Here is a 27,171-nt window from a genome sequence, read left to right as displayed (position 1 = left end):
ATGGCATGCCCACCAAGACTTTGGTTGGTCCTGCCACCATTTAAAAAAGGCAAACACTTGTGGGGGAAGGGAAACCCGTTTGTTCAGGTGGTCCCTTTGGGGATCGTAAACAATTCGTAGCCAATGTTGCAGGCAGCGCATATGGTCGAGCATGTGGGGTGACTGATGTGGATGCTGCCATGTGTCCAAGGAGTCAGACACACAGATGAATACGTGTTGTAGTCGCGTAATGATGTTTGTGAGGGCAGCATAGCAATCTTTGGGGAGAAACACCCAGGCCACTTGAGAATCTAGAGTGGCTCCAATGAACATGAGCTTTTTGGTAGGGATGAGGGTGGACTTTTCCTCATTGATACATATAACGAGTTGGTCAACAGGTCTTTTAGTCCGAATGGTCACCAGCAGGCGTTCATGCAAGTGTGCCACTAGTGACCAGTCATCTAGGTAGGGGAACAACAAGTGACCTAGTCATCTCATGTAGGCTGCCACCACTGCGAAAAGCTTTGTGAATACCCACAGGGCAGTGGCTATCCTAAAGGGGAGGACACGGAACTGGTAGTATGAATGTCCTATTCAGCAGCAAAGGAACTTGTGATGGACAAAGCGGATGTCAATGTGAAAATAAGCATCGTTCATATCAAGAGTCACGAACCAGGCCCCACGTTAAAGGGAAAATGTGATTTGAGGTACTGTTACCATTTGGAAACAAAATTTGTGGATGAATTTGTTGAGTGCCCGTAGGTCCAAAATAGGTCTGAGGTCTCCATCTTTCTTTGGAACAAGGAAATAGGGGGAGTAGAATCCGTGGTCCCGATATCTGGGCGGGACTTGCTCTATGGCACCTTTCTGGAGCAGAGACAATGTTTCCTTGCGCAGGAGCTGAGTTTGGTCTGCATCCACCTTGGTGGCCCGTGGTGGGTGATGAGGCAGAAAGGTGTGAAATTCTCTGGAATACCCTTGTTGTAAAATGTCAGGACCCACTGGTCGGTGATGGTCTGGCTCCAGTTATTGTAAAATGGGACAAGACGACCTCTGAAGCGAGTGGGAGGGCCTGAGGTTGGATGGGGGAAAGGTTCGCGAATCTCTGTGTGTGACTCAAAAGTGCTGTCTTGGGTGCTGATGAGGGGTAGAGGCCATTGGGGTGGTAGCAGGGCAATGTCTAGGCCATTGCGAGCGTTGCCAGTAACGCTGCTGATGCTCTTGTGGATGTGGGGGGTAAGGGTGGTAAGGTTGGTAAGTGGGTCTAGGTTGGTACCAGGGTCGATAGGCTTGTCTGTGTTCAAAATGTGTGCGGGCCAGAGTACAGAGGCCCCGAAAGCAAAGGGTAGTTCTGGAGTCCTCAATGAGTGTAGGCTTTCATCTGTTTTATCACTAAATAATTTCTGATTGTCGAATGGCAAATCTTCTAGGGTCGTCTGGATTTCTTTAGGGAATCTGGAGATCTGAAGCCATGAGTCCCTCCTCAATATTAGACCTGAAGCAGGATCGTGCCACTGTATCTACAGCATCCACTGCTGCCTGGAGAGAAACTCTGGATACCAGTTTGCCCTCCTCAATTAGAGCCTGAAATTCTGCTCATCTGTCTTCTGGCAGCAAGACCTGGAATTCTGCTAGTTTGGAGTACGATCTGAAATTGTACTTAGCCAATGTGGCCTGATAGCTGGCTATACAGAACCGTAAGCCTGCCAACGAGTACACCTTGTGGCCAACAAGGTCCAGTTTCTTTGTTGCCCGGTCTGGGGTGGGGGAGGGCATAGCTCTAGGATGTTACTGTTTGGCTTGTTACACTGCGGACTGCACCATCAATGAATTGGGTGGTGGGTGTGTGAAAAGGAAGTTGGTGTTCTTAGCCGGAACCAGATACCTACATTCTGCACATTTAGGTGTTGGAGTGCAGGATGCTGGGGTATGCCAGATTGTTTGTGCTGGCTGTAAGATGGCTCTATGAATGAACAAGGCTATCCTGGAAGGGCCCACTAGCTGAAGAATGTCTATCTTCCACAGCTAATTTGAGGGTTGCTGCCATGCATCTTAGAAGATCGATATTGGCCATGATCATTGGGTGGTGATGAAGATGGCAGGATAATGGCGTCATCCGGTGATGACGAGGCCCCTATAGGACGTGATGGGTCCATCGATCTGATGAATCCATTGGTACCGGCAATGCCATAGCCCCTTGTTGTTCTCCAGATACAGATGGTGCCCTGTATATCAATGAAGGGTGGGATGTGGTGGCTTGGTTATAATACAGGTCCCATTCTTGCCAGTGTGGTCTGTGGTTCGATCGTAGTGGTGGACCTTGAGGGTATCGGAACCATTGTTGTTGTGGTGGAACTTGCATAGGTGCAGAGTAATGTTGTGGACTGTGTTCTGAGGAGAAGTGCTCTTCCGGTTCGGATGACTAATTGGAGTCTGATAGCTCCGACAGCGGTGGTGCCATTGGTACGGTCAGTGCCGACGGCAGTTGTGTCTACTGCTGAGGTGGTGGAGCTGGTAGGGATTGCGGAGGTTGAGAGACCAGTGGTGGCTGCGGAGCCAGCAGTCCTGCTGGAGCTGCAAAACTCTGTGTTACTGGTTGGTGGTAAAGCAGTAATGGTTCATCGGCTGGAGATAGGGGCTGTACGGTAGTCTGTATACCCTTGTGTGTGGAACCCTCCAATGGCTATAATAATTCTGCCGTGGGGGTTAGCGGTGACAGATGGCCCAGAGGGCAAGGTACTACAGTGGGCTCTGTAGTATGAGGGTGCCACGAAAGCAGTTGGACTAGCACTGTGCTTTGATTTTCTGTCTGCCTTTTTCCCTCTTAGGCGCTGGAGCTGCAAAATCCACTTGTGACTTCTCACCCAGCTGTTTGTGGCTCGGGAAGGAAATGAAGGGTTTAGGGGTGGTCCCTCTTGGGGATCCGCCTTTGTGCCCGTAACCATGTCTTTTCTTTTGAGACTTGGCCGGTGCTGTTGGTGCCGCCGGCACTAGAGCCGTCAGAGTTCTGACAGACGCTCAGGTGGGTCCGCCAGTGCCACTCCTGGTATGCACATGGGTGCATAGCTTCTTCCATCAGGAACTTGCAAAGTCTAAATTGACTCACTTCTCGCGTTCTCAAATGGGAAGAGCGACAAATGGAGCGCCGTGAAACTATGTGGGATTCCCCCAAACAGTACAAACAGCATTGGTGCTCGTCGCTCACCGAGAAGGACCAAGGGTATGTGGGGCAGTTTTTAAAAAGCAGCTTGTTTTGGCATACTCTCCACACAAAATGGGGTGGGAAAGAAACTTGGAGACTTATCTAATTCTAACTTCTAACTAACTTTTTAGCTGGTTTGAAAAACTTTTTTTTTTAATACTATGTTAAGACTAAAAGCTAACAACTATTTCTAATAAAAACGTTACTTGCTACACAGGATCTACAAGGAGAAGATGAAGTTCCGACTCCAGCCATATGGCGATAAGAAGAAACTGAGGGGCCGTCGACCCCTGCAAACATATAAAACCTTGAACGTACCCCGTGGGCAACACGAGGCATGCACGTGGGTCGACGGACACTGCTTTCAACAGTTCTGTCTCTGGTGCATAGCACGCATGCGCACCCATGGTGGAATCCACATAGGGACCATCACTGAAAAAAGAACTAGTCAGTTTCACTATGTAGTTCTCACACGCTAAAAAAAGCTGCAGTGCTTTTTGGTTGCAAGGAATGAGGGATGAATAGTTATGTCCAAATCAAAAACTGTTTTAATTACATTTAAAAAATATACTGTAAATAAAAATAAGTATAGTAGTATAGATTTTGTAAAACTATTTTGATTACAAAAGCTAAATATTCATATTAAGTTACTGTATGCTGTCATAACTTCCTTATGCATTTCACTATCCATCAGGAGGCTCAGGTTTAGATGACCCTTGGCAGAGATATTGTATTAAGGAACAAAATGAAAATATAACTACTAAAGAAATACACTCTAACTGTATTTTTCCTCAACTCATTGTGACTTATTATTATATAAGAGTTGGAACTGATGGTGATCTACAAAGACAGAGATTACAAAACAGGCTGTATGCCTTTTGGCCGTGAATCCGCAAATGCTTTACCATGTGCACAGCTTTACACGTGAGTAATCCCTACTTATATCCTCAAAGTTAAGAAAAATGTTTGCTGGATCAAAGCCTTTGTTTATATTCATTTTTCTTTCTGTACTATAGAACACAATATGTAACAGTTTACAAAATACGTAACAATATTATACATACAGAGCCCAATCATGAGTACCAGTAATTTCCACTGAGGTCAACAGGAATTAGAGGCTCAACACCCCTATCAATTCAGATAATTATATTTTATTATATATATATATATATATATATATATATATATATATATATATATATATATATATATATTTTATTTATCATTTTTTAAATATTTATATTTTTGTTTTCATTCACATTTTTTAACTGATCTTCTCTCTCTCTCTCTGTCTCTCTCTCTCTGTCATTTCTTCTACTTTTTCTTCTTTTTTTATTCCTTTTTTCCTTTATTAGCTCTCTTGTCCCTTTCTACTCCAATCTCCTCCTTCTTCCTCTCATACCCTCTTCTCATTAATTAGTTAAAGGAATTTTAAGACCAGAAACTAGCTGTGTGTATGTACAAGGTTAGCAAGGACTTTAATTGTAAAAGAAACAAATATTTTGACATTTTCTACAGCTCAATGACCAATATATCAAACTTTTTAAACAAGTGAATATTGCACACCAAACACCATCCTTCCATCAAGACTGAACAGTTTCAACTCTACAGTACTGAAACATAATTTCTAACAAAGAAAACTATGTTCAGTGTTGTAAAAAATTAAACTAAGGAGACTTTAACGTTGCTGCACAAGACCTCCAGCAGGAAAAATTGCTGTGTGTCGTGGTGGGACTGTGCTTCCTCATACTTGGTGTGCTTAAGCATTGGGTTCACCCTGGAAAAGATTATTTAAGTGCACAGGGATGCTCTGAGAATCCTCCATGCATATCTCCAGGAAGCTTTCATACAGGTACTCTGCAATCCTTTCGAGAAGGTTTTTTGGGAGGGCAGCCTTATTTCTTCCTTCACGATAGGACACTTTCCCCCACCACTCTGTTATTAATTGTGCAGGCATCATCGCAGAACACAGCATAGCAGCATAAGGGCCAGGCCTGTAGCCAGATGCTTGCAGCAAATCTCCCTTTCCACCTCTGTGACCTTCAGCAGGCTGATATCACTCATGGTTACCTAGGGAAGATGACGCACATTTACAGTACCCGACCAATAAAGTTTTGTAAAGTGTCTGTTATTGCATGCCTGGGGATGGTTTCTTGGTTCAGCACCCCGCAAGTCCCTAAGCAGGACATTGTTGCTATGGCCCTTAGGCATCTGCAAATGGGTTCCCATTTTTTTCCTCCAGCGATGGTTAACCCGTACCCACCCGATACCCTTTCTTCCACCTGTTAAAAGCCTGATCAACTGGCAGCCCAACATCCATGCTGCTCTAGGGAGCATGGACTTGTGCAGCACAGGCCATGGGGATTTCACTAACACAGATGCACTTGCCCCTCACTTACCATGGCTGGAATGGCACTCTGACCCCTGCAATAGTCAGGCAATGAAATGTGGTTGTAGCCTTCCCTTGGGAATGTCCAGGTGACTTACTTTTATATTGTAACATTGCTTCTCATCCATGGGATGAATTAACAATGGGTACCTTGTGCTTTGCTTCCCTCACAGTGGACAACGTGGCCTTAAACACACCACCATCTCATACTCTGCACAGCAACTGTCGCAGATAAGAAAGCGAAAAAAAAAAAAACCGGGATGACATGTTTAATGAGCTAATGAACGCCTCTGTGGCTGCTGACACAGAGCTAAGAGTGTGGAGGATTTCATTATCTGACAAACGGAACATGGACAACAGGAAGGCAGCACAGGAGTATGAGCGTTCAACACAAGAAGAGATGCTGCATATAATGTGTGGTCAGTCAGACATGTTCAGGTTTCTGGTTGAGCTTCAGGAAGCTCAGCGGCAAGAGAGACTCCCTCTGCAGCCCTAATGTTAAAAATGTATAGTTTTGTGTCAGTCCCAATCATGCTACTTTTCCAAATCCTTTCAGGTTTATGAAAATTGTTTGCTGTTTCTGATATTTGTTGTTTGATATCTAGCATAGTGTCAACATTATTGCACATCCCTAGATAGCATCGTCATGCAAAACTGAAGGCTCAAGTTTAGACGCCACTTCTGAAAATTTAACCACACGGAAACCATTCTGGAACCATTCCACCATTCACCAAATATAGTCCTATATGCTATTAACTATTTTCTCCATCATTTTTATTTAAATTAAAACAAAAAATAGCACACACACAATTCCCATAATCACAACCCAAAAGGTGAGTTGCACTGTTTCTACTTAATCCTAATTCACATTTCTTTCTGCAAATCATTTATCCAAACTAGAGGTCTGAATCCAAATTAAGGTAATTAGGAGCACCACGGTGGACAATCACTTTTAGGCTCTCTATGGTGTTCTGTGCTGATTCCTGTTCACTGGCAGGCTTAGAGACTGTTCTGGTGCAGAGCTGAGGAATGAAGACTAGATTGTAAAGAAACCCTTTAATTTGTTTTGAAATGTATATGCTAATTTTTACATTTCAATGATGTGCCACACATTTTTAGAGACAGGTACTGAAGGCTGGGATCAGTAGGCATTTCCACAGGCCCTTATTCTATTTCATAGCCAAAAGTAATAAACACACATTCTCAAAAGATTTTTCAAATATCTGTGAAACCTGGGTTATTTATTTCTGCTATAACCTCTTGTGTCTGAAACACCCCAGGGTGTCTAAACTAGCATTAATCTTTTTGGTTACTATATGTCCCAGAAGGCCTGTAATCTAGTAGAAAACCTATATTCTGTGTTCAGTATTCCCTTCTTGCTTATAGTTTCTCCAGCAGTCTGTTTTATGGACATCTTCATGACTCTTTTTTTTACATAGGCAGAATAAAATTTACGGTGCTGATCTTCAACTAGTGCAAATTGGCATAGCTCAACTGAATTTATATGATGATTTATATTAGCTGAGATGCTGGCCCATATTATCGTATAGTGTACCTCCTCCATGTAGTTCCATGTAATAGAATTACTCCTAGTGTACCCAAACTCTAGACAGGTCAAATGTTCCAAGGTAACATTTAAAACTATCCCCACCTGGTCATAAAATACTCTGAGTTAGATTTAAAATATACTGTCTTGTATGTTTTACCTGTAAATATATTTGGACACAATTTTAAATAAATGTCGTTTCCTAGATCGGTGATATTCCAGAGTATAAATGTTTTATTCCTTCTTTCTGTTGAAAAACATTTATTCAGGAAGCATGAGTACAAAGGAATGTCTTTAAGTCTGGACTTGCCTCTTATCAAAGCAAGGATATGTTCCACATTACAAAAAATAATTTATGCTTTATCCTTTTTTTTCTCCATTAGTTTAATCTTGGGTTGATTAAGGCCTTCTGGGTTGAAAAAGTCTGAGCCAAAGTCATAAAGAGCTATAAAGCCTTATTCATCTTCATTATCTTGTTGATCTGATTCCATATGTGAAATGTTTGGCTCTAATCAGGTTGTCCTCTGGGTAATTTAGGATAATAATCACAGGGATCTGATGTGATGGGTCTCCCCCAGGGTACAACCAGGGACTGAGGTACTGCTGTGCCCCCTTAACCCTCCAGGTTGGGTTGTCTCCCATACTACTTTGCTAGTGACAAGCAGCAAACCCCTCCAGGTGCTGTTATCACTCAGCCCATCAGTAGGTGGGGCCCTACATCCAGCTATATAGCATGAATGCTTTCAGAGCTACTCACGAATCTCAGAGAAAGGCACCAGTCCGCTCACCCCAGGTCCCTGTCCTGCACCCTGAAGTTGCCCTTTCCTGCTCTGGTCAGAAGTCTGACCAGCAAGTTTATCACCCCATTCACCCCTCCCTCAGTGTGAAGAAGACACACCAACTTTTGTTAACTGAGTGGAGGTTCTTTCAAACACTTAACTAAAACAGTGTGTTTCAGTGAAGAATATAAAACAGGTTTATTAACTACAGAAAGGTGGACTTTGAATGTAAGTGGTAGTGTGGCTGCCCAAGAAAGAGTTAAGAGGGCCCTTGGCAAAGCTGCATGAAAGGTAGCCAATAGGAAGGGGCTGTATAGCAGCCAATCAGGGACCAGGAGACCAGTATAAAAGGGAGCTGCAGAGCAGAGCAAGCAGTATGACTCCCAGGAGCTTGAAGAGGAAGGACTGTCAGCACCCTGGACAGAGCAGTGGCTGGCTGCTGAGACTCAGCAGAGCCAAGTGCCCTGAAGCAAGGGTGGAGAAGGTACTGGGGCTGTGGGGAAGTGACCCAGGGACATACACGGAGTTGGGGGGATGCAGCAGAAGGCTGCCACACACACAAGATCCCTGGGCCAGGACTCGGAGTAGTGTGCAGGCCCGGATTTCCCCTCCCCCACAATCACCATTGGAGTGGTGGCAGGACTGTGGTGGCTACAGTGGGAAGTGGCTAGAACGGACTGCAGAATCCCTCGGAAGGATTGTGACTCAGCCAGAGGGCTGAGTCATGAGAAGAAGGGTCCGGCATAGACAGGATGGAGGGTGAGACACTGCAGAGAAGGGCGTTTGCCTGGCTGAAAGCTGATTCCCCACATAGCCAGCAGGAGGTGCAAGGCAGTGAGTCGAGCCATGTTACAGGTAGGCAGAAGAGATAGGTACCAAAGAAAATAAAGATAAACATGGAATCTAAATCTTAAACCTCTAACATTAGGCAGCATCTAGATTAGGCATTTTTCTCACCCCACTTGAATATTCCACTTTTCAGTATGCAGGTTTCTCCTAAGCCTGGGTCCAGTCTCTTAGTGTTCCACAGTTCCTGTTGCTTTCAGTGTGGATGGGGGAGGAGAAAGGACAAGGCTTGCAGCCTCTGTTCCTCCCTTTATATCTTCTGACCATGTGGTCCCTAGACACTAGTCCAGGCATGTCCAGGTGGGCCCTGCTGAGCCACAAGGTTGCTCAATCCCTCTGGTGCAAGTGAGTCAGAATTGAGCAATCTCCATTATATATTCTTATGCAATGGTCATATTATAAATCCTCTGCTTACAACTCCTTTGCTGATTGATGGCTGTTGAGCCCCTCCTGGGCAGGAGTGCCTCCTCTGCTGTTACTAGCAAGCTTACAACATATTGTAATAACAGCAAAATCTTGTAATTTGATACTTACTAGCGATATGCATATTTTGACAGGACAACGCGTTTTAGCAGATTATGACCTTTTATCAGCTATCTTACATAACAAGCTTAATATGAAATATTACAACCGTACAGAAATGATGCATATGGGGTTTATAGTTTGCTGCTTTGGGGTACAGTGTGTCACATCTGGTGTTTATCAAAGATTTTTCCAACCTAATCCAATAACATTCTTCTTTACTTTCCCCAAGTAAACTAGGGTTCTAAGATTGGCCACCAACCATTTTGGCTTAGATTATATAAACACAACCCTACAGCTTCAAATGGTATTTGTAACACATCCTTTTAAATGCTAGGCTTCTTCAAAACCAAAAGAAATTTCATTATGGCTGCATAAATTCTTATTACATAAAATGAATGATACCTGAACAGAAAACATCAAAACATAATACAAGGCAGACATTTCATTTGTCTGATACTTCTTCTCCCTAGCCACTTTACAAGTAATTTATCTGAAGTTTGCACCTTCTGTGGGTAGTCCAGGAATCAGTTTTATGAACATCTACAAAGTTATCACTAGTCTGGGTTTCTAATTATTGTGACAGTACAGAAATATTAAAAGTACAGTCACCATTTGATTGTCCTATTGGGATTACTTCTGTGTTTTGTAGAGTAGAAATTTGTGTTTTAGCATAGAATGAACCCTTCTAATTCCAGAATTTCCCTGGAACCAATGTTAGGGTTTTAGTAAATATTGATAGCAAATATAGACATATTACAAACTGAGATATCATGTTCTTTAGTAAAAGCTGTGTGTGAAATTCTAGCCTTATTGAAGTCAATGGGTCTTTTGACTGCACCATAACCAGGATTTCACCCTGTAATTTCTATATAATATTTACTCTAACCAGCTTTGTTAGTTGCTCAATGGCTAAAGCAAAGGGGACATACTCGCTTTTTTACTAAGAGCCAAACTCCGCTGTCATATGCACTGGGTTAAATCTGGAGTAAATGAAGGCAGAATGACCCTTAGAGAGAAGTTCTCATTAACCAAAACCTCTCACAATAAAACTATTGTATAGTGCAGAAATCCAGTTTAAATGTGGAGCCAAACTTAGTATTTTTTTCTAAACATACAAAAAAAACCTACTCAAAATTCTCCTCTGTGTCCTGACCGAGCTGAGCAGACAAAGTTGTCAGTTCGTCTGAAATGTATGTCTGTGATTAGATTATTTCAGATACATGTATATCTAAAGTTATAGAAAATTAAATAATTATATTATATTGAGGAAGTACACTACCATTTAACTAAAGACTGTATCATAATGCATTTGAGCAAGGAGACAGAGTTATGGTTGAGCTGAGCATGCAATCCTATCTTTCGTGTTTCCTGATTTCTCAGCACCTAATCATTCAGCCATAACTTTGCATTAACATAGTTTTTTGCATATATATTTGTATTTTGTTGGCCAGCCACAGGAAGGCTATTAGACAAATGCACACCAGTCAGAGTACTGTAGCCCTAAACTACAGAGCTTCTCTTGTTCATAAGACTACTTGCAGAATGCTATTGCTTTGCTTGTTTTCTGTATTGTTTTTTTACTGAAATATCCAACATATATTTAAAAAAAAAAAAAAAAAAAAAAAAGGCAAAACCCCCTCAAACTGTAATTCTGATACATGTAGAACATTTCTGAAAAGTTATCATCCCTCCCACCACAGGAATCCACTCAGAAGCTAGTACAGACTCAGGTTCTATTATCTATACACTGAGACCCTCTGTCATGCTGTCTGGAGTGGCTCACAGCTGTGAGTGCCAATCTCAAGTCAGACTGTCAGAAAACGGCAGACACCCCTAGTTGGTGTATGTTCTATAATTAGATTGCATCAAGACGTAGCTTATGTGCACTCCTGGCTCACAATACCAGTCTTACATGGGGTCACAGACAATCTACTTAGACTGTCCAGCCTATCTTGCAACCCAGACTAACTGGACTTTGTGATAAAAGGTTACGTAAACCTAAAATCACATCACATAAGGTTACTCCCAATCCAAAAGGGTCAGTCACTTATCACAAATCAGTAGGTACTCTGTATTTTACACCAAAACCAACACTGGTAGCCAGTTCTCTAGTGAATAAAGATTTATTAGCTAATAAAAAGAAATAAGAGTTAGAGAGGTTAAAGCAGGTAAAATACATTAACAGGTGAGCCAAATTTGTAAATCCAAATGACAGAAGAGATGTAGGAATCGGCTAGCTTTCAAAAAGTCTCTCAGAGGCACCCAGAATAACTTTGGGGATCTCCATCTTGCATTTGGAATACTTCCCTACAAGTGTTCAAACAATTCAGAGATGAAGAAGGATCTTTCCTTGAAGGATCCATCCTCTCGTGGAGGTGGTTTTATTTTGTCAAAAAAACGGCATTTTAGGAGTGAGAGGGAGGGGGTTGATTGCAATGCATATACCAGCACTATTTTGTTGACTAACAAAACTCTTTAGTGTAGACCAAGCCTTAGTAAGCCAACCTCAAATTAGATTTTGTAATAAACACAAATCAAATAGGAGCTTTGAATGTGAAGTTAATCTTATTGGCAGCTTTTCTATGTAGAGCCACAAAATTCTGCAGCACATCAGAGTAAACTTCTATGGCACAGCAATTCCTCATCCATTTTTTGATTGCTATGACAAAGTTGAAATACATGTAACTTACAACTGCCTATTTCTACATCAATAAAATTCGCTCTTGACCACAACATATTAGTCTCTGCATACACCTAATTAATCCAAGCACTGACAATGAAGTCATTAATCAAACAGAAAAATCATGTAACATATCTATAAAAATTTAATTACTGTTGCTGGTTCTGTAGAATCTAACATTTCATATGGAGCATGACAGATTCTGTTTCTTTGCAGCTGACATCACCTATGGATTATGCACCACAGTCATTTTATAAAAATCTAAACTAGAAAAAGCTTAGCAAATTTATAGCCAATTATTGCTGGAGGTTGGGGAAAATGCAAACATTCATATTTTCCTTTTAGAAACAAGAGGCCAGATCCTTAGCTTATGTGAATGCACATGGCTCCACTGAGGTCAATGGTGCAATGCTGACTTACACCAGCTGAGGAGAACTTGACCCATTACTGCTATTTCTTAATTATACTGGGATAGTCCCTTTAGGCTGTACTCTGGCAAAACTCCAGCTGATATCAGCTGGTTTCACTGAAGGTGTTGAACAAGTACCACTGAATACAGGGTGTTGGCTGAGTAAGGTCTGTAGCATTTGCCTGTTGTTTAAAAGCATTACTAAGAAGTGTTTTCTCTTCTCCTTCCATTATTAGTCTCCTGGCTTCTAAACTCCTCATTTTTTTGTGTGCCTTTAGCCAAGCCAAGTGACAAGGAGTGACTTGCATTAGTCACAAGTGCTGGTGACAGATAATATATATGCCTAAAAATTAATAAATGTTTTAAAAGAGTATTCTTTCTGCATACATATACTTTACACATGGTAGGGAGAGAGTGGATAATACATTCCCAAAAAATACCATCTGTGGAGGATTTTTACTCCTGGGCCTCAGTTGAGAAAGGCTAGATAAATATCACCCTAGCCAAATACCAACTAAAAATATTTGGTTAAATTTGGCTTGCCAAATGTTTGTCAGTATTTGTTAGGTTTAGCAAACTTTTGGTTCACCCACATCTGGTATAGTAAGTGAGCGTGTATATGTTTTAGTTAGTTTGTATACAAACTGACAGGACAAATCACAAGGCTAAACAAGACCCAGGAACTCCAGCCAGGCTGGGAGTATCTAAAGTCCAACAGGCAAGGAGTGTGAGATGCATAAAAGAATAATCTGCAGGTTGAGTAAAGAACTTAGAACTCTGACATCCACCACAACCTCCAACCCATTAAATATGAGACACTCTGGTTAATATAAGAAAAGCAATTGTAATATGTTTTAACACACTTAAAAGTTAATCGCTGCATGCAAAGTAAATGAAATAGAAACTGTCAGACACTAAACTGTTAAACAGCAGAAAGTAAGGAAATTAATTTGTTTCCACAGCAACCATAACTCCATCACATTGCATATATACAGTAAGCTGTTAAAGAGAGCACTATATTCTGTAAGATAATTATACGTATATGCAATACGACCAAGTTACAGCTGCTGTGGAAATGACAAATTTGTATTTCCTGTGTTTAAAATGTTAACCATAATGTTGCATTCACATGGGGGTGGAGGGTGGGATTACATATATTATTTAAAAATATACCCCCAAAGTGTATATAAAGTAATACTTCCATGTCTGAGTCATGATGATGTGAACAATTAAAAGTGTCAGTCTTGCGATTTGTCACTAGAAACTTCCAATAGAATTACAGCCTTATTATATTCTGTTAAAGGATATGGTTTTCCTCTATTACATACCTGTCTGGGGTCATTTTATTATGACAGTTGTGGTGGACAGACCTTAATATTAATGCAAAATGATATTAATAAAGGTGGCATTATTTTTGTTAGGACATTAAACTTGTCTGTGCCTTTACTGAAGCTTAGGATATTTATCTACTTTCATACATATGGTGCTTGGAGAAAAGTATTTCACATGCATGTATTTTTTATTTTGTTTTATTATATTAAATATTTAGGCTAACCCAAGGAATTCCAGCAGGCTTTTGCTTTGTCACCTTGCAGACAAACAAATGTCAGGAAAACAGTCCTCCTGAGCCATAAAACCATGTTTATTACCTCTAAGAATGTCTTATCTTAACAAGAACTCCTCTGTTTGATATAAAATATCAGCTTGGTACAAATGTAATCCTTACTCACCAAAACAAATGAATTCCTGATTTAGGAAAAGACCCAATTGTGAACAGGATTGTGGGGTTGTGTTATCAGAACAACATGTCTTGATGAAAAGTGAATTTTCATCCTCCTAAGAAAAATGTATAAGTAAATCCAGACAAAGAATTTTAGAAAAATCTTTGTTGAAGTTAATTTTATAATTACTCTAAATGCTTCTTTCAGAAAGACTTTTTGGAAAAACATATGTAGTTGGAAATGTTTTGAACCTTTGTTTACTTCTTAAATGTTGAAATGTCAAAGTATTTTGAATGGCACACTTGCAAATATTTTAACTAAATATAAATGTATAATGTAATTTCCTAATATCATTGCTATGTAAATGGTAAAATACTTTACATAACATGGAGTCTAATGATCTTGCTAAAATAATTACTAATGTAAGAAGCCATTTAAGAATGATAGTTATATTAATGTGGAATTAATTACTAGCAGTACAAGCTACTCCCTCTCTCAACTCAGGAAGACAAAAACAATCATCTCTCTAAAAATTGTTATAAATCAGTACTTTCTTTAATAGCTATTTAAGATAGACTGCTTAAGAAATACTTTTAAAAAAGTCTTTTTAGGAACTAAAAAACTTTCTAGAAAGAACAGAAGTGCTTGGACTTTTTAAACCAGAATTTCATTTCCTGTTGAACGCTAATCACACTAAAAAAATATCTCAAATTGAGCAAAAAGAGAAACTATAACTTTAAAGATGTTCTTGAGAATCTCTCACGATAAAGGAAATATCTGTCAACAAATAATTACAACTCTAATGCATATATGCATTAACAAACTACATATTCATAAAATGGAGGAGGCTCCTAAGGACAACCCATGGAAGTACTAAACCAATGAAAGATGCCAACTTCAATCTGAACAAGCCTGAAATAGGTGTGTTTTCTGATAATGTCATGGAAATAGGAAAGAGAAAAGCACAAAAAACTCAGAAGTGAGCATCCCTCTCACTCACACCCCCTCTACTACCCTGCTTAACAGCAAGCACTCATCAACTTATCCTGTCAGCTACAAGTATACAGTATCTGTATTTTCTCTTATTTTGTGCTATGGTGTGCAGAAACTGAGACATTTATAAGGTTATTCAGTCTCTGCCAACTGGAAGATGTCATGCTACAGGGGTCAGAATAGCCAAGCAAGCAACTGAAGCTATGCTAAGCCTGTAGGACAGTGGTCAAGCAACTCCAATTGTACTGGGCCCCCAACATTCCCCTCCTTGGCGGCAGTTATAATTTAATAGGCTATGATGATTTTTTAGATATATATTTTTGATTATGGTTTAAGGCATTTTAACTGGGGTTTGAATGATTAGTGTTTTTTTGTTGGCAGGGTATACTGCAGCGCACTGCTTTGCATGCAGGAGTTTTTTAGGCTTTTCAGTTGCTTTAGGGATTTTTTAGTTTATTAAAAGAGTTCCAGTGTAGCTATTATAGAAACTATTTGCAATATACATATGAGTATAATGGGATGCAATGCTAATTTAAAATTTTAGTGGTAGTGGGGGCAGCATTTTGGATTTTTATTATTTTAGTTTTATTATGCTTGATTATTAAATTTACAGTTTTTAATTGTTTTTGAATGTGTGTAAGCAGGGTTATTGTGTTTGAATGTGTTAGCATGCACTGTATTAAATTAGTATTAATTTTTAATATTATAGGTTGAATATATTAATTGAAATATATGATTTTATAAATTATATAATTTTAATAGCAATATTTAATTGTTTTGGGCAGGATTAATTTTTTTTATAAATTATAATTTGGGTATAGTGTGTGTGTGTGTATATAAACAATTTTGTTTAATGTATATAATGGTAAAATTAATGCTATGATTGGGTAATAAAGCATATTGATAATTGTATATATATTTTTAATAAGGGTATGTAAATTGTTAGCGGTTTTTTATAAATATATTAATTGATTTTAATATATTTTTGTGTGTAGCTTTGTAAATTGAGTATTTTTAAATTTTTATGTTTGGTGTTTAATAGGCTATAATATATTAGTTTTTATATTGAGGCTTGGGGGACTATTTTGTGTATGTTTATGATGTAAGCAGCAGATAATGTTATTATATATGATATAATTTTAGTTTGGGTATTGTGAAATTTAATATTTTTGATTAATGATTTAAGGGTTTTTTTGGGTGGTGGCATTATTTTAATTTTCTTTATTTTATTAGTTAGGACTTTATTAAGTTTTTGTTGGATGATATTTTGGCTTATTTTTTGGGTTTAAAGCTGTTTGTGTAACAAAGCTTTGGAGGTAGTATTTATAATTTTTGTGAGGTTTAATAGGCTTAGGCGTGTTTATTTTTAGGGTATTAATATATTTAAGTAATTATTTTATATTTTAAGGCTGAATGTGTGTATTAAGGGATTTGATAGGGCTTTAAGGCTTTTGCTTAGGATGCTTAATTTGTTAAAAAAATTTAATTGTATTTAGTATTTTTTATATTTAAAATATTTTTTAATGTTTTGCTTGGGACGTGCATGTGTGTTAGTATTGTATGTTACTTGTGTTTATTTATTTAATGCAGCTATTTTTGTATTTGGGTGTTATAAACGGTGCGCAATGGGGATGTGTTAGTACTTTGTATGCCTACATGTATTTTTATAAGGTATTTTGGGGATTTTTAGTATTTGGCTTTTATCTTTTTTTTTAGTAAGTTTTTAATATTGTATTTATGGGTTTGGGAGCACAATGTACAACTACACTTAGGTGTTTATGTACATTATTATACTTGTATAGGGATTTATTAAAACTTATTGTGGATAGTATTTTTAGTTTAGTAATGTTTTTTGTATTAGGTGGAATATTTTTATATAGTAATAGCTAAAATCTGCTTTGTTGTAAATTATTTTAGACCAATTTTGACACTAATATGTTGCTTAGGGTTTTTTTTGTTTGTTTGTTTGTTTTTTGTTTAATTTACTTTGTAAATAAACCAAATTATTTGGGCTAGGTTTTTGTTTTTGTTTTTTTTTGGGGGGGGGGGTATTTATTTTGGTGACATTGTGAGTTGCTTTTTAAAATTACAAAAAGTTATTTTAAGTTTTAAAGCATTTTTTTTTAGCTATACGGTAGTGGGTAGGGGTATTTTTTAATATTTGTTTGAGATTGCATTCTTTGGTTTATATTAATATAGTATAGCAAATACATACAGTAAATCAATAGCAAGAACATTATACAGTTTTTATATTGTATATTTTGATTTTGTGCTTTTGTGTGCTGTTGTGAATTTGTGTAATATTTATTTAAAAACAAAACAAACAAAAGCGGGATTTATAGACTATTAATTATTTATATTTTTTAATATTTAGTGGCTTATTACATTATATGGCATAATAGACTAATTGTATTGTATTTTATAATTTTTTGTTTATAAATATCATTGGTTTTGTTGAGAACTGAGTTGGCCGGTATTGCACTTAATTTGCTATTTGAATATGCAGCGGTTACTTTGCAAAAAATAAATTAAAATGGGGCTGTGGCAAAAGGCTTGGTATATTATAACAAATTTTTTGAATTTCGGATGATTTATGGCATAATTAATAACGTAATTTAAAAATATTAATAGGCACTTTAAAGGATGCATTACAGGCCACAGGCTTTGTTTTTGTTTATAATTTAGGTATTTTTTATGGTTTGAGCTGTGAAGAATGAAATTAATAATTTTTTAAATTTAAATTTTGATGATATATAGTGGGGCTGGCTTTATTTATTATAAACACAGGTTTTATTTATTGTGGGCTTAAAGCATGTGTAATTTTTTTTGTAATTTTGTACAGCATTTGATTTAATTTATTTTGGGGGTTTTAATATGGGACTAAATTGGATTTTTTTTAATATTGGTATTAAGTGCATTGGCTAATTGCTGATGTAAGCACGTAATATTTTGTAGCAACTGCAACACATACTGATTAGCTAACAATTTGGGTTTGAGCTCATTTGGAGGACTATTTGTTTACTAGTGCTTTAAGGGTTTTATTTTATGTTTTGTTATAATTTTAAAGGAGGAATACTCATGGGCTGCTTTTGTTACTTTTAGGGCCATGAGTATTAAGGGCAGTGTGGCATTTTAATTTTTGCTTTGAGCACTGATTATTTTTTAAAGTTAATTTTAAAGTTTGACTAGTGTGTTTTACTGCTTTTGAATTTTGAGGATGATATGGTATGCTATTTTTGTTTTATACTTAAGGTTTTATAGGTGTATTTTAAAACTTGATTAATAAAGTGAGGATTTTTTTGGGGGGGAGCTTTTATTTGGAGAAGATGTGATTTACTAGTATTTTAGTTGTGGTGATTAGTGTTTGTTTTGAGTGGGAAAGACCTTGACTTATTTGGTAAATGGATTAATAATTAAACAGTAATGATGGCTTGTTTTACTGGTGGGGAATTTACTATAATTTATTTGGAGGCCACTTTCGGGTTTATTAAGCTTTTGGTGGCCTAGTGGGCTTTTTTAAAGAAATATTTGGGTTGTTTATTGCATAGGCTAGGCAATTGTTTATTTAGTGTTTTACATTTTGTTTTATTTTGGGCTATTATTGTTTTTAAGCGGCTTAAAGTTTTTTTATATTAAAATGGCTATTTTTATGCACTGCTTGTATTAAATTATTTTGTTTCGTTGGAACAATTTATATTGGGGTTTTTTTTTTGTTTGTTTGGCCATAACCAAACTATTTGAATGTTTAATTTTAATTTTTTTTTTTTTTTGTGGTAGCAATTGTTGTATGCTAGCATTATTTTTTTGCAAATGTGTTAAATTTATAATGGGTACAGATTTTTTTTAATTCTTTGAGGAACAGCTATTGTAATGATTGGTGTTTGCCATTTTGTACTTGTTTGTGCCCCGTCCTTGGATGCTTTGTTTGTTTTGTTTTATTTTGTTATTTTTAATTTTTTATGGGCAGGTATTTTTAGTAGCCAGATTGGAGCTTGGTGTTGTAGTCTGGCTTTTTATAATGCTTTAATTTTTTTAGCATGACAGATGGATTTACCATCTAAGCTATGCATGGTTTTAGTTTTTTTTATATGGGCATTTAATGTAAACATGATTGTATAGCCCAGTTAGAGTCAGAGGCTATAACTACAGGGGTATTATACTATAATATACAAAATATATACTCCACACACACACACACACACACTCTAAAACATTTATAAAACTAATCTCTACCAACTAAAATGATCATACTACAAAAATCAAAATAACCAACCAAACAACTAAAACTATACTAAGCCTATAAAACAATAATCAAACAACTTGAATTATACTATGCCTCCAACAAGCTTTCCAAGCAGGCTGCCATAGACAGAGAACAAAAACAGAGACTGAAGAAGAAACCAGCCAAAGGAAACCTCCCCAAGACTTTAACATGAATTGGGGAGAGAAGTTAACTGCCAAGAACCATATTTAAACTCTTGTAATGATTTTATTGGGCTATGGAAATGCTGTTGTTTTTAAGATGCCAACAGTTTCTCCTGTTAATCACCAAATGGTTAGACCACATAGTCTTGGAAAGGAGACAGGACTAAACACTGGTAAACAGCTTAGTAGTGGGATTTAATTGGATTTAAGGTTGTTAATATTTGTAACTGCCTAATTTAAAAAAGCTCTTTAAATGGCTTCTTCAATATTTTCTGCAGTTTTAAGGAGTTAGTTAAGATTGCTACTTTGCCCAATTATTAACTGCTTGATTATTCATAATGACCAACAGGATCCACCTGCCTTTTAACAAATTTTTGCCCAATTATAAACAGCTTAAGTATGTATGGGATACTAAATTGGGCTCACAAAATCTCAGAAACAATATATTTAGGCTTAGAAGGATTAGATTTATCTGTAAATGTTGGTAAATATCAATTTCATGGTAAACACACACAACCCAATGAAAAAATATTTCCATCTATAATAATCAAAAGTTACAGATAGGCAAAGTAAGAAAAATGCTGCTTGAGAACTTATTAGAGCTTGATTTAAGGATATTTATGTTGTATATTTTTACATGTGCAGTTGACAAGTTGTGTTATGTTTTAAAGCTAACTTTTTGAGTCTCAATGTCTATTGTCCTTACATAATTGTTGTCTAACTCTCCACAATTGCCTGACCACCCCATAATTTCTCTCAACTGTGAAAATTCAAAATTGATAAATTGAAAATATGTAAAATTCATATTTGCATGTAACTTGTAAAGTTAAATAGATTACAAATAAAAAGACCCTTTAAAATAAACATTGGTATTATCCATCAAAAAATGTAAAAACAAAAAACAAAAAAAAACCCTGAATTCTGTCAAGCCTAAATAAATTTTGGTCTTCACTTACCAAACAAAGAAGTCCTCTGAGGCAGTCCATTCTCAAAGGTGTAATCTCTGCTAAAAGCTCTCCACAGAGAGGCATACAGAAGAGATTGTAACAGAAATAACCAGGTTATCACTTGTGCAGTGGTGTTTTGTTATCTTTTCCTTTCTTTAATAACAAAATACCCAGGGCTAATTGTGAATATTTTGCTTGGCTGCAATCACGGTTTCCCCTAAAGTATGTAGAATCTGTAACTAAAATAATGGGAATCACACCTCTGAGTTGGCAATACGAGAAACAATTAGTAAGAGTTGCCCTTCCATTTCCTGATTCTCAAAGCTAATTATTTCTAGTAATTTTTAAAACAAAATTACTCTGCGCCCAACAATTTATAATGACCCCTTTCTACCCCACATAGTATTACTGAACTATAACAGCAGTTTAATTTTCATGTATATAAGCCTGTTATAGGCTCCCATGTATTATACACCTACTAAATTGCAAAATTAATCTAACCTTTTACATTCAAGGGCTTTTTTGGCACAAACACTGATATTTTTGTTTAAACATCTGACCTTGCTAGATGGAGTTAACAGGACTTTCTCCATATAAACCATATTCTGAATTACCTACCTAGACATTATTTAATTCCACCTTTAAAAGAACAGACTAGCTGTGAAATTGTGATTATGGCCTTATTCATGCACTCTGGGGAAAGTCTGTACAGCATGAGCAGACTTTGGAGCAGGACTGGAAAATTTCCTCTAAACTTAAAAAAAAGTCATGATATGGTTATGATGTAGTCTCAAGTCTATGGCTTCCAAATGTGACACATCCGAGAGCTATTTAAGCATAGTATATTGTTGCAGTACAGCTCACTAGTTCTCCAACTACGCTTCCTGCTTCAGTCAAGGACCTGTTATGTTATTTTAAAGCATAAGTAAATACCCAGAAAAATTATCTAAAATAAAAATGTAGAGGATCACATTTTTAGATCTCAGATGAGATGTTTCCTTGAACCTATTTCAATTCTGCTCTGTAAGGAGTATGGCGCTTTCTCTTCTCTCAACCTACTAGGTCTTGTTCTATCAGTGACCTTAGGTGAGGGCACTAATGAGTTCCTGTTATTGTCTATTAAGGTTAAATGTTCCTTCTGCTATTCCTGTGAGAGAAGCATTACTGAACCAATGCAACTTAGGATAATAGTTTACAAAACTTGCTATTATTCCATCCTTAATTTTGTTTGATATCTAAGTTTCTCTATTTAAAGAGACACTGCCTACTTGTTTTAGTTTAAGACATACAGTACTCCTTTTGTTTGTTTCCACAGTTTTATTCCAGGGCTTTATTTTAATTTACCTTGAATAGTTTTTACTGGCTTCAGTCTCTCTCCCCGTCCCCATCCACAGGATATGTGCTTGAGACTGTGTGTGTGTGTGTGATACATGCACATAGCTGTCAAATCCCTAAAGCAATGACCACACCAGTGCACTGGCACTGCTTCCAGCTCTGCCATTATTGTATGCAGTGTTGTTTGTAACCATGTTGATCCCAGGATATTAGAAAGACAAGGTGGGTGAGGTAATATATTTTATTGGACCAACTTCTGTTGCCTAGAGAGACAAGCTTTTGAGCTTACCCAGAGCTCTTCTTCTGCCATTAGGCAGCAGTCCCTTCTGCTGTTCCCTGGAAGATTCCTGGAGGCGAGGCAAGTGTGAGACTTCTTCATGAAGATTTTTTGAGTACAGACAGCAATACAAGGACACAGGAGGTTATGAGCTGGCAGGGAGACGAGGCAGACTTGCAGAGGAAGGACAGTTGTAAAATGGATGTAAAGAACTACTAAAATGGCAGTATGGCAGCATTTTACATCCACTTTGCACTGGTATAAATGACAACACAAAATGCAAGGCAGTGGAGATTCAGACCCACGGCATTTGACTCTTCTGGATGTGGATCTGCCCCCACATTAGCATCCAATCCAGTGAAAGTCCAATCAGTCTTATTCATGAACAAAGCAAATTCCTCTATGAAGAATTATTTTGTATTGTAGTAGTACTTAGAGGCCACAGTCAGATCAGAGCCCAATTAGGCACTGTACATTTTTATAATAAAAACACAGTCCCATTTTCAAATCTCTTTTTAGGTGGCATCAGCCTGGGTTCACCAGGCTGTCCACCATCTGCAACAGTTCCACTGGAAGAGTTTTCTTTTCCCCCACAATAGACAGGCAATCAGACTTTTAAAAACACTTTATGCAACAATTAGTCAATGGTGATTACTGTATTCACAGGCTCTCTCATCTGACACACTTTCCACCTGAACAAGTAATCTATATACCAAGATGACCTAGAGTGATGTTGAATAGGGAGAGAATGTTTAGAAGGCACAGAGTCAAGGGAGAAGGATGGTCATATAATATATTACTAGAGCATTCATAACTGACCACTGGCTGAAAAGTTAAGAAACTTGATCCCTTATAGCAATCTGTTAGGCCAAATTTATTAACAGATGCAACCCAACAAATAATTTAAGAGGGTGGGTTTTTTAAATGTACTGTTGCGTCTCACAGTTTAAAGCAAAACAGAAATGTTTTTTATTGCCATTTGTTCAATTTTTCAATAGCTCCCAAGTGTCTCAGGAGCCTACACCCAATTTTCAGAACTGAATTAGGTACTTCGGTTCCTAAGTCCAATTGTCTTTCAATGAGATGTAGGCACTAAGTCTTTTTTGAAAATTTTACCCCTGGTTGCTAAACTGCTGTTTGATTTTTACTGAGTTGTATTATATTCAAACCCTTGTTATTTTGGTTCTGCTTTCTTTCAACATAAAATGGATTAGTGTTATGTATACTCCACTCAGATCATCTCTATACAATGGGAAACTTTATAATATCATTTTGGACTAGGCAAGAATCTCTTGTATGTTTTTTATACTCAGCCATGGGCAAAATTTATTCACTTTTCTCCACATATCACAAGTATAGCTATAAGCAGAGTGGCACATAAACCACTTTGTGGTTGGAAGCATTAATCTTTGTGTCAAAAGCCCATAATTCTCCATTTCCAAGTTAATGGAATTCATCAGCTCCTCTGGGATACTGTCAAGCTAGAAAATTAATTACACAAAAATTGAAGGCTCAGAGTACTTACCCTACACTGGAGCCTTTTCCTTTAGTAGGATGGGCAACTTGTTACCTCGATATATTCTCTGAAGTAAGGTTTTGCTAATTTGAGGAACCCCTAGAATTTCTTAATGTTTCTCAGTAATATACCAAGATACCATGAGGGGTTACTTCACAGGCAGTATTTCATTATAGGTGATTTCTAGGTTTTTTCAAAAGGCAAAAAACTACTCTGCCCTCTAATGAGGTCATCTTAAGACTGATCCAGTGATATTTTTCCCCCCAGTGAGTATTCAACGTATACTCAGGAAGTTGGATGGCTTGGGCAATTAGAAATGGGCTAGTGACTTTCTTCTCCAAGCGGCTTGTTTAAATCCAGCCCAATATTGACAGATATTATCTGAAGGCTGTTGGGCCTTTGTTGGTTCCACTGAGAAGGTATCCATAAACTGGCAGTAATTTGCTGGCAACCTTGTTAGCTGTTTCAGTAAAGAGAACTGAATGGCCACAGGGGATTAACTCTCCTCTTCCTTCTAGAGTTGTTAGGTGAGCAGGGGAGGGCCGTGAGCATGTACGTGCTGGGGAATAGTGCCATTGTGCGTGTGGCTTAGTCTACACCAGCAATCTACGTCGGTATATTATTTTGGTATTATACGTCCGTATTATAACCCACACCCTTGAGAGACACAGTTATACCAACCTAACTCCTGATATAGACAGCGCTATGTCAATGGGAGGCCTTCTTCCGCCTCTTAGGAAGGGGGATTACCTAAACTAGGGGTGCCCAACCTACAACCCACGGGCCTAATGTGACCAGATATCCTTATAAAATCAGGACTGTCCCGATATTTAACCCTTTGTCCCGCATCCTGACTGATGTACAATCAGAACGTCACTTGTCCAAATATTCTGGTAAAAATTCAGTTCCTAGACGCCGCAGGCGGACCCAGAGCTCCCAGCCACGGCGGGTGGCCCCACAGCTCTGAGCCCCCCACGGTGGCAGGGACCTCCGGGTCCCCTTGCCCCTCCCCCGGTCCCAATATTTTACTGTTGCAATCTGGTCACCCTACAATATGCTAATAGCTGATTTAGTCGTCCATATTGTCGTCATGTTTACATCATTTTAGGTTGTTTCTGTGTACAATATTGTCTGTTTAAAAACTATCTAAATACATATGAAACAAGCTGAACTTAAAATACAAATCAGTACAGGTGACTTTAAATCTTATTAAAACATATAGAATCAGTTTGGCCCACAGAAGGTTTCGGTGGCCCCCCTGTGTAATAAAGTATGAGAGAGGGAGAGGGTACAGCAGGAGAAATACATGGGTGACAACTAAAAAGAAGATCTGAGGAAAGGAAAGAAATATGAGAAAGGTGGAGTTGGGAGGACAGAACAAAATTCATTGAAGGAAAGCGGACACTGAAAAAGACAGAGGAAAAGAGACTACATACAGCATCAGGGAAGAAAATTGGAATGACAGAACAAAGGAAGAGAGACAAAGTACATTAAATATTTATATTTAATAATGTTTAGTCCCAAAATGTGAATGTAGTACAGAATCCTTTAAATGACTGTCCTTTGAAAGGATCTGGAGCCCAGCCTACCTCTGATGGGTTCTACAAGGGGGGAATGAGGCATCTCTGATTCACCTGGGAGTAGTTAACACCCTGAGGAACTGGGCATGATGAAAGGCTAAGGACATCAGTTAGGGGGAAATAAAGCTGTTGGAGAGGATCCTTCCAACAGCCTGATGAGAAGCTGCCTCAGAAGCTAACACTCCAAAAAGGGAGAAGCAAGGCAAGAATAGGTTGGGGAAGCCTTCAGAGGAGTAGATGTAGAAGTGGCACAGGGTGCAGCAAGAGACCGAAAAGCATTAGTTCTGGCTGTTCCAAACAACCCAATGGAGTGGGTGGGGCTGGGTTATAGCTTCCAACTCTCCATTAGCCTGAAGGGGACAGAGACTATTAAGAACCCAGCCAGAGAACTGGCATAACGAGGACTTGACAAACACTAAATTGAATGTGGCAGCATAAGGGGAAGCTAACAGACAAAAGCCCCATATTATAGTTGACCCATAACATTTTACCTTACTTCCCTGCAATTTACTAGATCCATTTGTATATAATTTATCATGAGGTATTATCCACAATCTATATTTACGCCCATCCACAAAGAGCCCTCATAAATTGAGGGGAGTTAAGGCAAAATTTTGTAAACTAGACAAGATACTGTCCAAAGTGGTTCCATCTGGCCTTCCAGTTTGAGAGGAATATGACCAAAAGAAGAGAAGGTGGTTGGGAGGTGGAGCGGGGCACCAAGCTGAGGCAAAACAAAGAGTGTTGGGATTGTCTGCAAAGAAGTATCAGTATGTTGTGGCGTCCTCAAAATATATGACCTGAAGCATTTTGCACCTACCAGCTGGGTCCTAGGATTTATTTATGGATCCTCACAGGTAATGGTATACAATGCACTTAACTCCATGCCCTTAGTTATTTTCAAATCACAAACACTTTTTCCTACCCCAGACCTTTTAAACAGGAATGTGTCCAATGGTTGTAAACATTGCAAATACTTTACAAACGATTCTAGAGCAGATGAGAGTCTCTTTCTTAAGGAGAAGTTTGATTTTTAACAACCACAACCTGACACTTCATTATTTCCTGGCTAATATCTCCCTGTGACCTACTCAGGATGAAAAAAAAATGCAGTTACATTACCTCTTGACCTGCATACACTGTTATAATCCATAAATCATCTCTAACAGGGTTTAGCTTCGTGTTAAAATTTCACACAATCTTACACAGCCATGACATTATGACTTGTAGGATGAGATTTTTGGATGAGAAATCAGATCAGCTGGTTAAGATGTGCTTTTGAGGAGCGTATTGATATTTTACAGTGATCAAGTATAGTAGTTTTTTGGGGGATTTTTTGGCTTAAAAATTAAAAAAAAAAAAATTCTAATCAGAAGTTTCATTCTACCTAATACATGTAATCAGATTATTTATATTGGCTCCACCAAGTGTGTGAAGTTGAAACTTTACATGGATCTTCCCCATCTTCTGCCAACGTCCCATGATCAGACAGTTAAAGATGGAAAAGTTCTATAAACTGCTGTCTCCATTTTCCCTACAATCTTTCTGTTTATTGGAATATGACCCTAGAGAGCTCAGGGAACAAAAGCCATCTCATTTCATTCTTGACAATGTTAGTTCTGTCATCATCCAATAGCCAATCTTCCCCTTCTGATAGAAACCTTGTGAAAATAAATTTATGATCAGACATGTGAGAAAATAAAGTGCTACTGTATGGTTGGATTGGCAACCTGTTACCTTTTAATCAGGATAAGTGAAAGTGCTGCATGCCATGCTCATGCTACCTAAGCACAGTAAGTTTTTCATCTGAAAGAGAAATACCTTGCCAGTTCCTTTCTGAATGTAGACTTCAAGTGGAAAAAAAATAGTCCCTGCCATATGGAGCAAGTTATCTCTGTCCTATGCCTGTTGTGAATATCCACGGCTTTCCTTATCATTTTCTTTCTTTGTCACTATCTGATTCTCACACCAGTTATATGGGACTTTGTTTTTAGTAAGACAGTCAATCCAGCAATTCCACTG

The 27,171-nt window shown here is 38.0% G+C and overlaps 1 protein-coding gene across 4 annotated transcripts in view; it reads right to left on the bottom strand.

Annotated features, from left to right (window-relative positions):
- RAP1GDS1 (Rap1 GTPase-GDP dissociation stimulator 1) overlaps window positions 1–27,171 on the bottom strand; it is a 162,961-nt gene that overhangs the window by 87,117 nt on the left and 48,673 nt on the right. The window lies entirely within an intron of this gene.

The sequence above is a fragment of the Emydura macquarii genome, unplaced genomic scaffold, assembly GCF_026122565.2.
Source record: "Emydura macquarii macquarii isolate MOO-44397 ecotype Brisbane River unplaced genomic scaffold, CSIRO-AGI_Emac_v2 contig_1790, whole genome shotgun sequence".
Classification (NCBI taxonomy): Eukaryota; Metazoa; Chordata; order Testudines; family Chelidae; genus Emydura; species Emydura macquarii.
This window is presented reverse-complemented; position numbering and strand designations above follow the sequence as displayed.